This window comes from Pyrus communis, chromosome 13, assembly GCF_041283825.1.
Source record: "Pyrus communis isolate YQ-2024b chromosome 13, ASM4128382v1, whole genome shotgun sequence".
Taxonomy (NCBI): Eukaryota; Viridiplantae; Streptophyta; class Magnoliopsida; order Rosales; family Rosaceae; genus Pyrus; species Pyrus communis.
In genome coordinates, this window is record NC_142577.1 from 2,341,121 (window position 1) to 2,352,727 (window position 11,607).

General features: G+C 38.8%; 1 pseudogene; it reads right to left on the reverse strand.

Moving 5' to 3' along the window:
• Nucleotides 1–6,438: 6,438 nt before the first annotated feature.
• Nucleotides 6,439–7,242, reverse strand: LOC148691575 (secreted RxLR effector protein 161 pseudogene; annotated as a pseudogene).
• Nucleotides 7,243–11,607: the final 4,365 nt, after the last annotated feature.

Sequence of the window (11,607 nt, forward strand, 5' to 3'; positions counted from 1 at the left end):
GCTCCTCCCTGAATTCGGCGCGAACTATGAAGCTCCTTGTTCCGCTCCATTCCGTCATCAAACTGGACATGTAGCACCACCATTCGATTTCCCAGGCCGCGTATAAGCTTAATTTGAGGGTTTAGAGGTACGATTTAAACGGAGGTTTAGGATGGTATCATGGTGGTGGTGTCTGGCATTTGGTGCAGAGGAGAGAGGATAAAAGGTTTCAGATATTGAGGGAGTTGTAGTAAGAGAGGCGAGAGAGTGGGTTATCGGGAAAGAGAGGAATGTCGTGGGTACCAAGAAAAACCGTAGGCCGGGTTACAAACACAAGACAGTGGTGGGTTCCACACCTAAATTTTAAAAACGGATTGTTACAATCTACATCATTAAGAAAAACTGTAGGCCGGGTTACAAACACAACACAGTGGTGGGTCCCACACCTAAATTTTAAAAACGGATTGTGTTACAAACACAACACAGTGGTGGGTCCCACACCTAAATTTTAAAAACGGATTGTTACAATCTACATCATTTTAAGAAAATTTTGCCTTCGAAATTTGAAATAACTTGATATAAGTAAAATACTTGAAAATAGAGAGAAAATACATACATACATACATACATATATATACACACACATACATACATATATATACACACATACATATATACATACATATATATATATAGACACAAGGAACAAATCATGTTAGAGCGGCTATATAAAAGAGAATGTCATTCCGTCACGATCGGATTGCAATGATTCCTCTTTATGCCTCCAAGCTCATACCTTCTTTCTTTCTCAATAATATAGCATAGAATAGTACTTATATAAAAACTATAAAGTCAAAAATATATACAATTATGTAATAACATAAGGTCAAAAATATATACGTAATAAGATAACATGAAAAATAAATAAATATATACTAACGTAGGATTCAAATACTTGTATAGAGCTTAAATTCGAAAGTACTTATTGATGAGACTACCCAGAATATTCAGATAATTAAAGCTAACCTGAAAGTGGCCCAGGATTGACAGAAGAGCCTTGCTGATAAACACGCCACTGATAGAGTGTATAAAGTTGGAGATTGAGTATTTTTAAAGCTATCTCCGTGGAAAGGCGTTGTGCGGTTCGGTAAGAAAGGTAAGTGAAGTCCTTGCTACATTGGACCGTACCAGGTCACCGAGCGAGTCGGTGAAGTCGCCTACAGACTTGAGTTACCTTCAGAATTATCACAGGTGTATGATGTTTTTCATGTCTCTATGCTTCGTCATTATGTCTCTGATCCATCACACTTGAAACCTCCTCAGCCACTAGAAATTAATCCAGACTTGACATATGATGAGGAACCAATGATGATTTTGGATTGGAAGGATAAGGTTCTGAGGAACAAAACTATGCGCATGGTGAAAATTTTGTGGAGGAACCACTCAGTGGAGGAGGCTACTTGGGAAACGGAGGATCATATGCGAGATATGTATCCACGATTGTTTTATGGATATTAATGGTTTGTTATGTTAGTGTATGAAATTTCGGGGATGAAATTTTCTTAAGGGGAGTATGTTGTGACGACCCGTCCCGAATTAAAATATATTTTATCCTTAAGTGCGTGGAAATGACTATTTTGCCCTCATAGGCCTTGTAACATGGATGTATGTATATAGTCCTCAATTATCTTTTCATTGACATGACTAAGTTGTATTCAATGTTATAAGAGCGTGGACACAAGTTAGGGTTGAGTCGGGTATGTAGAGAAAATGTTATGTTGAAATAAAGGAGATTGGGTTAGTTCTTTTAGTTTGATTCAATTGTATGGATCTTGGGTTTGGTAGCCCAATTAGGGCTTGAGGTTGTTTTAGGTGACCAACCCCGTAAACCACACACACACACACATGCAACCTTGTTCTTTCTCTCTCTCTCTCTCTCTCGAAAATTCCTTCTGTTCGTACGATCTAATTCCTTCAGCCCTCAAACACCATCAATCACCCACAGATCGAGTGATTGGAGGTCACCATCATATTCCTTGTGACTCCACGAGTTTGGCGACACTTTTGGAATGAAGAACAGTTCACGGGGACCCGAGAACTTAGAAGCTCTTGCTTAGTACCCTGTTTCCAAGATGTGATTGTTGAGGCTTTACTTGTTTTTAAGACTTGGAAATGTATTAATACAACTCCTTTAGTGTTTTAGACTAATTTTGTTTAAGTTTGAAAGTCGAAATAAGCTCGACTGTGGGTTTCCAGGTTTAGCAGGAATTTTGAGGAATTTTTCGACAACCTCTCATCGGTTTTAGGACCTCTAAAAGGTAAGAACATGTTCTACTCGTTCAGGGCTTCAAATTGATATAAAGTTTGTGAAATTTGGTTGAAAAACGAGGAAGATATTAAGGTTTAAAGATTTTTACAGTTTCTAGCGACGCAACGGCGATCGGCGCCGAAATTCGGCGAACCACCGAAGAAGGAAGGGGAATATTCCGTCAACTTTGGTAGAATATACTAATGGTGTTAGGTAAAGTTAACATTATATGCTACTATTTAACAGAATATTCCCTAACAGCGTTAAAGATTCCGTCAGTGTGCTAGACACGTGCTTGCGGGTGGCTGGTGCGTGAGGGCGTGTGAGACGTCGAAAAATTATTCTAAAAATGTGGGGATGCTCGTGGTGTTGAGTAGGCGACGATGGTACATTCAAAGACCCCAATTGAGCAACGTATGAGAAGTTATTACACGGTTTTGGTTATGTACTTAAAATTAACATTAAAATAGTGGTTTCACATATAGGTGAGACGTTTCTGGAGGACGAGCGCAGTCAAGCGAGACTCGGGGGTTACGATCCAGCTACATACCAGTGAGTAGGTTTTTGGTTTTCTATATATACGTATATATGCTTTGCGTTTTGCCAGAAATTTGTTTTAAATGGAGTCACGATTTTAAATGCCATGTCAATTGCATTATGCTTTAGAGTATGCATTAGGATAGATATGCATATTGTTGCTTGATGCTGTGGATGCCCATGTAAGCTTCAGGTGAGTATATATTGATGATAGTGGATGCATTGATTGTGGTTATACATAGATGCATTTAGAGCTCATTATCCTGCATCTCGGTGCTTAATGCTCCCGCTAGTGGCCAGGGCACAGTCCTTCACGTGATGTTCACCTCCCACACCACACGCTCACCTTGGATCCAAGTTTGGTGCACTGTTGGAAATGTGCCCTAAAACCAAACATATGATGATACTTTACAGACATTTCACATGTTAAACTAATCTAGTTTAATATATAGGGCAAAGATTATTGTTTTAAGCCGTCTTATATAAATGTTATATGCTTAAACGATAAGTCCAAGGAATATGTAATTATGAAAATGTGATCTAAATAAGTTAGATTCATGAGACCATTCTCTTTCGTATACATATCCTAAACGTTCCTGATTATAGGATTGCCAATTAGGCATTGACAGTTCATTAAGATCAGTACGTGCTATGTCTTATTTTAGGGAGAGTGACTGGGCTCGAATCATTGGTGTTACTGACACCAAGACAAGCATGTAGGTGCTCAATAGCGAATGAGTCCACGAAACGCGATCAATAAGGAGTTCTCATACTCATGTCACATGAAAACTCATGGTTGGGATAATGCAAAATAGTCCTTTGACCTGAGGCATCATAGTTGTCTTGTGATTAGGTCCTTGATCTTTGATTATGTTAAAGTCACTCCATTAGAGCGTGTCCACAACATAGTTGGGGTTAAGCCATTTAGCCATAGAGGCAAATGAATGCGGAACAAGGGATCTCTAACCTTCAAACTGTTTGAGGGAGAATACTCTATAATATGACTAAGAATCTCTGGCCAGAGTATGAATGAGATTTAGGAAGTCGTTCCAAATCACATTCAAGGTAATCATATAAGTAAGAGAATCACATTGGATAGTAGACATGAATAAACTATCAAACCAAATAATGTGGTCAAGAGTATTATATTAGAGAAAGACCTTATTGCATTGTAATCCCAAACTGAATAGGTTCTCCAACCTCTTCTGATTAGCTTAGGTAGCCATGACAAACTGCTAAGTGTCACTCATGGTTTGTGGAAGCCCTGAAGGTGTATAATTGCTAAAGGGAGAATTGAAAATAAGTTTCAATTCACAATTGATTTGAAGAGTTCTAATCGCCCACTGCCTCGCTAAAAGGAACCTAATGGATCGCACACCGTGTAAGGTAATGATTGAACGATATAATGGAGATAAGTAAGGACAATTAAATGGTTTCATTGTATATGGCAAAGATTAATTAATATGTTAATTAATCAAACGAATAAGTTTGTTGTAAACCTTGAGTTAGTGTTGGGCCTTAAAGCCCAAATGGGCTTCAAATCGTCAAGCCCATTAGCTTAAATTGTATGACAACTTAACAACCAAAATTCAAGAAGCCCAAAACAGCCCAAAGGCTTGGGAAAGCTGGCAATAGAGAGAGGAATGACCTTTTGGTCCAATATGCAAACAAAAGTTGAAAGCATAAAAGGGGTATCTTTGCTCCATCCTCATTAGGGTTTTCCAAGGATGAAAAGTGAGAACTGAAGGAAAAATTTTGTCCTAGCTAAGAACATGTAAGAACATTTGAATACATATGCAAACTAATAACACTTTAAAGTAGGCATGCATTCAAAAACAATTCATAAAACCCATGACTTTCAAAGCCTAGTATATGGTGAACCATAAGACTCTTTAACAAAATTAAAGAGAATAAGAATTTAGAGATTCTTTACCCTTGAAGCTCATCCTTGATTGCACAAGGGATTCACCCAAGTGGAGGGCCTTCAAGTCACCTCCTTACTCCTTGGATCTTCCTTGTGATTTTCTCCCTTTTAGTGCTCCTTTTCTTCTTTGAGGATTTGAGGATTTGTTCTCCAAAACACCAAAAGTTTGGTGTCTCTAAGTCTCCACACCAAAGATGTTGTGTGAAGATGAAATGGATGACTTAGGGAAGAAAGATTGCTAGATGTTCCTCACCTAAGGTAATTTGTTCTCAAAGAAAATGAGAGAGTTTGTTTCACCCAAATTCAATTAGAAACCCTAAGGATGAAATGGCTATAAAGATGTCTTTATACCACCTCACAATGGAGTGGCAAACTTGCAATTAAGCCAAGTTCACTACCCTTGAAGCTTATGGCCGGCCATTAGTTGTTATTGGGCTTAATTGCCCATTTTGTTTTAGTTGTCATACAACTTAAACATAATGGGCCTTGTGGACCAAAACGTTTTTGTGCTCCGAAGCCCAAAACTAACTTAAACGCCCAATACGAACGTTTCGTATAATTAATTAACTATTTAATTAATCTTGACCATTCTTCAATTAAACCATTTAATTGCTTATCCATTTCATATAATTTCTTCACTTATATCTTTACTCGGTGTACGATCCATTAGGTTCCAATTAGCGAGGTAGTGGGCGATGTTACTCTTAACGATCGATTGTGAATTGAAACCACATTTCAATTCTCCCTTAAAATTAGTGTTTGCTAATCTTTAGGGCTTCCACAAACCATGGGTGACGCCTAGCCGCATGTCATGGTTACCCAAGCTAAGTAGAAGTGGTTGGAGAACCTATCCAGTTACAACTACAATGCAATACGGTCCTTCTCTAATACAATACTCTTAATCACATTGTTTAAGTGATAGTTTGTTTCATGTCTACTATCCAATGTGATACTTCTCTATATGATTCAATTGAATAAGATTTGGAACATCTTCCTTAGTCATATTCATATGCTTTGGCCAAAGACTCTCGAATCATATCTTAGAGTATTCTCCTTCCATCATGGAAGGTTAGAGATCCCTTGTTGTGCATTCATATGCCTACATGACTAGATAGCTTGACCCCAACAATGCCGTGGACACTCCAATGGAATGCCGTTGACATAATCAAAGATCAAGGACCTAACCATTAGACATCAATGATGCCTCAGGTCAAAGGACTACTTTGCATATTGCAACTATTGAGTTCTCACATGACATGTATGTTCGAACTCTTGTTTGATCGTTGTTCAGTGTACTCGATTACTCTTTCGAGCACCTATGTGTTTGCCTTAGTGTCCAACACCAAATGACTTGAGACTAGTTCATACTCACGCTTGAGTCGACATAACACATACTAACCTTAGCGGATTGTCAATGCCCAATTGGCAATCCTATGGCTAGGAACGTTTTAGGAATGAACATAAGAGAAAGGTCTCGTTAATTTAACTAACTTAAATCACTTGTCTCTTAGATCAAATACATTCCTTGGATTCCCTTATTGCTTAAACACAAGATACTATAAATAGTGATTAACAATAAGCTTTGCCCTTTATTAAACATATAAAAGTTTAACACAATAAGTATTCCAAAAAGCTATTACATCAAATGAGTGGCTTTGTGGGCATACTTCCAACAATCTCCCACTTGCACTCAAAGCCATCCTCCCATGTATCTAATACCCATCTTTTCCATATGGCGGTCAAGTTGGATTTGAGACATTGGCTTCGTTAGTGGATCTGCTACGTTATCGACTGAAGCAACTTTGAGGATGTTGACTTTCCCCTCGGCAGCATATCTTCTAATGATATTAAAGCGCCTATCAAAATGCTTGTTCTTTTGATGTGCCCTGGGTTCCTTGGCTTGAGCTATCGCCCCATTATTATCACAGTACAAAGTTACTGGTGACGTAATGGTTGGAACCACTCCAAGTTCAGTGATGAACTTCTGCATCCAGAACGCTTCTTTGCCGGCTTCAGCTGCAGCGACATATTCAGCCTCTGTCGTGGAATCAGCAATTACACTTTGTTTCTTGCTTTTCCAGCTGACAGCCCCACCATTCAGAGTGAATACATATCCGGAGTTGGAACTTCTATCATCGACGTCAGATTGGAAATCTGCGTCTGTATAGCCTTCCACTCGCAACTCTGTCGCTCCTCCATAAACGAGGAACATGTCCTTAGTTCTTCTTAAGTACTTAAGGACCGTCTTGACAGCTGCCCAGTGTTCTGATCCTGGGTTAGATTGATATCGACTAGTAATGCTCACAGCATATGCGATATCAGGCCTTGTGCATATCATGGCATACATGAGACTTCCTATGGCGGAAGCATAAGGAATAGTATTCATTTGCCGTATCTCTTCAGGAGTCTTAGGTCCCATGGACTTAGAAAGGTGAATTCCATGTCTCACAGGAAGAAAACCTTTCTTAGATTGTTCCATCTAGAACCTACTTAGCACCTTATCAATGTACATAGATTGGGATAATCCAATTAATTTTCTGGATCTATCACGATAGAGCTTTATCCCAAGTACATAAGATGCATCTCCTAAATCTTTCATGTGGAAGGTTTTGGACAACCACACTTTTACAGAAGAAAGTACTGCAGTGTCATTCCCGAATAGTAATATGTCATCTACATATAACACTAGGAATACAACTGCTTCCCCAACGACCTTTTGATAAACACAATTGTCGTCTTCGTTTTGAGTAAAACCAAACGATTTGATTTCAGTATCAAAACGAATGTTCCAGCTCCTGGAGGCTTGCTTAAGTCCATAAGTGGACCTCTGAAGTTTGCATACCTTAGTTTTTTCAGACTTGGACACGAAACCTTCGGGTTGAGCCATATAAAGCTCTTCCTCTAGGTAGCCGTTTAGAAAGGCTGTCTTCACGTCCATTTGCCAGATTTCATAATCATGGTAAGCAGCTATAGCAAGCAAAATCCGAATGGACTTAATCATGGCTACAGGAGAGAAAGTTTCTTCATAGTCAATCCCTTCTCGTTGCCTGTAACCCTTGGCTACTAGTCTAGCCTTATAAGTCTCCACGTTCCCATCAACGCCTATCTTCCTCTTGAATACCCATTTATTTCCAACAGGTACTATACCTTCTGGAGGGTCTACAAGAGTCCAGACCTGATTTTGATACATGGAATCCATCTCGGATTTCATGGCCTCATGCCATCTCTTTGAATCAATGTCGGACATTGCTTCATTGTAGTCTCTAGGGTCCTCCTTTGTGTCATTGTCACCTAGAAGGTGCAATTCCGCAAAGTCATTGTCTAAGCCATACCTCCTAGGTGGCTTAGTGACCCGTTCAGATCTACGTGGAGCTAGGGGTTCAGGAACAGGGTTGTCAACATGTCGAGTGCTTGTTTGTGGTTCATCATTAATCTCATTAATTTCCATCGTTTTACTTATAGTTTCTTTGAGAACAAATTCGTCCTCTAGAAACTTAGCAGTTCTGGCGACAAAGACTTTCTGGTCGTCAGGATGGTAGAACTCATATCCCATAGTTTCTCTAGGATATCCCACAAAATAGCACCTTTCTGATCTCGCTTCAAGCTTAGTAGCTTCAAGCTTCTTGACATATGCTTCACAACCCCAAATCTTAATGTGATTAAGACTTGGCTTTCTTCCATGCCATATCTCATAGGGCGTTTGTGAAACTGATTTGGAAGGTACTCTATTAAGCAAGTAAGCTGCTGTATATAGAGCGTATCCCCAGAATGTTACTGGCAGATCAGCAGAACTCATCATAGAACGAACCATGTTCATCAAGGTTCGATTTCTCCTTTCAGAAACTCCATTAAGTTGTGGAGTTCCCGGTGGAGTCCACTGTGATTTTATTCCACACTCTTTGAGATAATCTAGGAATTCATTACTCAGATATTCACCCCCTCGATCTGATCTTAGGATTTTTATCTGTTTCCCAGTTTGCTTCTCAACTTCATTCTTGAATTCTTTGAACCTTTCAAAGGATTCTGACTTGTACTTCATAAGATACACATAGCCAAACCGAGAGTGATCGTCGGTGAATGTGATATAGTAGGAGAAACCTCCTCTCAACGTAGTAGACATAGGTCCACATACGTCAGTGTGGATTAACCCTAGAATTTCAGTGGCACGCTTTCCTTTCCCAGTGAATGGAGATTTGGTCATCTTCCCTTTCAAACAGCATTCACAAGTACCCATCTGGTCATTACCTAATGGGCGGACATATCAGTCTTTCGACATCTTGCGAATCTTTTCAAGGTTCACATGTCCAAGTTTAAGATGCCACATCCTTTCTTGGTTAACTTCATCTCTAGCCCTTTTGGGTTTTGAGGTATTCCCGCTTTCAATACAGTGCATCCCACTATTCGTCTCTAGGTGAAAAAGTCCCTCTATCATATTACCATGAGAGATAATACGATCGTTCAAGTATAAAGTGCAACTCATTTTGTCAAACAATACTGAGTGCCCATCTCGTAAAAGCTTAGAGATAGAAATCAAATTCTTTATACATGAAGGAAAATATAAACAATTTTTAAGTTCCAGGACTTCCCCAGAGGGTAGGTTAAGCATGTAGGTGCCTATTGCTTTTGCAGAGATTTTGGCGCCGTTCCCAACTCGCACAACCATCTCCCCATTGCACAGTGTCTTGCTCCCTACTAGTCCCTGCATCGTATTACAGATATGTTGACTAGCGCCTGAATCAAATATCCAGGAATTGGAGCTCACTGTAAAAGCACTTTCTATGACCGAAATAGTCTCTTCAAAAGTTCGTGTCATAAGGCTCGCAATGCGCACCCTGTATTTCTTCTTCCAACGTTCATCCCTTCCACAATGAAAGCATGTTCCTTTGGATTTCTTTGCCTTCTTCTTAAGAAATCTTTTCCTTGTTTTTGCATTCTCACTCCCACTGTCCTTTTTGAAACATCTTTCAAATTTACAGCACATGTCAATCATCTCGTTAAAAGTATGATCGAATCTATTCACTTTATAGTTTACAATAAACTTAGTGAAATCATCCGAGAGATATGCTAGGAAAAAGTCTTGGGCCATTTTGTCAAGTATAATGGTGGGTAGTATTTTAGGCATGTCGTTAACTACATAACATAATAGAAATCGTATTAGATTGTTGATTAACTACTTGATTAGGTCTTGAATCAAATAGTACCACCCACTATTTTTGGCAAACTCCACATCCCTCAATGGAATTCGAGAGTTATATTGAACTCTTAGCGGGGCATGGGAGACTCACCATTACCAAGCCTACCTCACGATGATACGATGTTGGTTAGCAAAAATAATGATGAGAGAATAATGCTTTATTCATTTACAACGTTTGTAATTACCCATCTTGTTTGGCCTCTAGAGAATGTTGCCTCACGATGATACGATGTTGGCATTATTGCACTTAGTTAAGTTATTCCCACCATGCTTAGTTCGTGTAGGGGTTCAAGAATAACCTCACGATGATACGATGTTGGCTATCCTCGTTGCCTACACTTACCTCATCATATGTTTATGGACTCCTCCTGAGTGTAAGCATGCACTTTGTACTCCCCCATGATAGGGTGAAGCCGGTGTACAAGTCACAAACGATTGGAGCCCACCACGGTGGAAGGCCTACGAAGAAATGTTCAAAACATCTCTCGTTTATCAACTTAATATTCGTTTGAGGGAGTAGTTTTGGGCTACATCAAAAACATTTTAATCATATTAAAAGAACATGGCCCTATCATAACTATTGGTCCAAGTTAATATGATTTAGTAGCATATAATACTCCCACTGTTTCGTTGAAACAAGCGAGACTATATGGAACTACTAATTGCATTGATAATTATTCTACTCACCCATTTTATTTTGTTCTTTTGTATTATAGTGATGTGTAGATAAGTGTTTTTTTTTCTTCTGTTCATAGGCATCTATGTAGACTTTTTCGTATTTATGGAATGTCACAGAATTTGTATTCAATTTAGGTTCATTATGTTTATTTTTTAATATTTTAGATAAATTTTTCCATGGAGCATGCTCAAAGTCGTGCAAGACAATGGCGTCAATCATTGAGTCCTGAAGAACATCAAAGATATCTAGCTCGACGACGTCTAATAGCACGAGAAAAAAGACAACAAATTCCAACTCTATATGATGATCATACTATGACATCGCCCAGTAACATACAACAAGAAATTCCTAGTATTTATTTCATATTCCTTTTTCTTTAACCCATACTAATGCAAAAAAAAATAAAAAAATAAAAAATCTAAGTTCTAATTTTTCTTTTAACTATGCAACAAGTAGGTCCCAATAATATACAAGAACGAGTTCAATTGGCTAACTATCATGTTGAGGTCGACCCCAGTAATATAGAACAACAAATTCCTGGTATTTATTTCAATTTCTTTATTTGTATTTGTTTCACTCTAAAAAAATTAGGTAATTTTTTAGAACAAAATTTTGTGAATTGAAATCTCATTTTATTCTTTTGTTTGATACTCTCATATTGATCTCAATGTTGTAGTTACTTTTAGTGGTAGTCTTAAGAAATATTAGACTCACAACTAAATATATTAAATGTAACATCCCACATTGCCCAGGGGAGTGATCCTTATATATATTCCCATCCCTACCTAGCATGAGACCTTTTGGGAGCTCACTGGCTTCGGGTTCCTTTGGAACTCCGAAGTTAAGCGAGTAGCGCTAGAGCAATCCCATGATGGGTGACCCATTGGGAAGTTGCTTGTGAGTTCTCAAAAACAAAACCGTGAGGGAATGGTATGCCCAAAGCGGACAATATCGTGCTACGGTGGTGGAGCGGGCCCAGGAAGTGA